The sequence below is a fragment of the Bos indicus genome, chromosome 1 (assembly GCF_029378745.1).
Source record: "Bos indicus isolate NIAB-ARS_2022 breed Sahiwal x Tharparkar chromosome 1, NIAB-ARS_B.indTharparkar_mat_pri_1.0, whole genome shotgun sequence".
NCBI classification, from domain to species: Eukaryota; Metazoa; Chordata; class Mammalia; order Artiodactyla; family Bovidae; genus Bos; species Bos indicus.
This window is the reverse complement of record NC_091760.1, coordinates 126,119,302-126,120,493: the sequence shown is the minus strand read 5'-3', so window position 1 is coordinate 126,120,493 and position 1,192 is coordinate 126,119,302.

Sequence of the window (1,192 nt, the reverse complement as noted above, 5' to 3'; positions counted from 1 at the left end):
CAGAGCCGGGGGCCTGGATGGGGCCCGTGTCCCCCGGAAGTGACAAAGACCCCACTTCCTCCCTGTCTCTGGCTTTCACCTACCGGACACCAGCTCTGGGAATTTCCCGAGCAGGGGTGTCTGAGCGAAGAAGTGTGGTTTCGGGGTTAGAGAGGCCTGGGCTTGAGTCCTGAGTAACCCACTTGGGAACTAGCTGTCTGATCTGGCGCGGGGTTCACTTCCCTTACTGTTGGTATGTGAATTAAGAGACCGCACTGAGCCGCGGGCAGGGGGGGTCAACCGGAAAGAATGACACAGCACTTAGCGTCGTGGCACAAAGTGGGCACTTAATGTAAATTTTCTTTCTTCTCTCTGAGGAAACAAGGTGGCCTTCCACTGCAGGCATCCTGTTGGGCTTACCTAGCCCTGCCTCAGGTGGATGGGTTGGGCGTGGTTCAGTGAGATCCATCTCCGGGTACTCTTGCATTTCATTGCTAGTTATTTAGTCTCTCAGACCTGTCCGACATTTTTGAGACCCTATGGACTGTAGCCCAACAGGCTCCTCTATCCATGGGAGTTCCCAGGCAAGAATGCTGGAGTGGGTTGCCATTTCCTTCCCAGGAGACCTTCCCGACCCTGCGCCTTCTGTATTGGCAGGCTGATTTTTTACCGCTGAGCCACCAGGGAAACTCACCTTACATTGCTACCTGGTGCTTTATCTAACTTCTTTACTGTTGTATTGCTTTGCCTTAGGATTGTGACTGACGCATAGTACGTGCTCAATGACTGAATGAATTTGTCTCTTTTATCCTTAGATGGCTTTGAATGAAACCCTAAAGATTCTATTACTTGGACAATTATTCTCAGGTGGAGATCCATCTTTCTTTTTTGGTTTATAGTTTTTCACAAAGGACTGTCACATTCTAACATCAGTCCTAGGTTTCAGACTGCATTCAGACATAATGGTATCGATACACACCCAAACCTTGCATTAAAAAAATATATCTTTTTTTGCTGTAAAATAGGCCAAAGATTTCTTTAGAAATTACTGGCTTCTGGAAACTTACTTAACTGACAATTTGCTAGGATTTTTTTTGCAATCCTCATGCCTACTCAGGTGTTTTTACAAAGTGAGCAAATCTGTTATAAATGTTTTTCTGCTGTAATGGGACTTTTATGAATACTAAACTGAACAATTAATGAGGTTAAAATA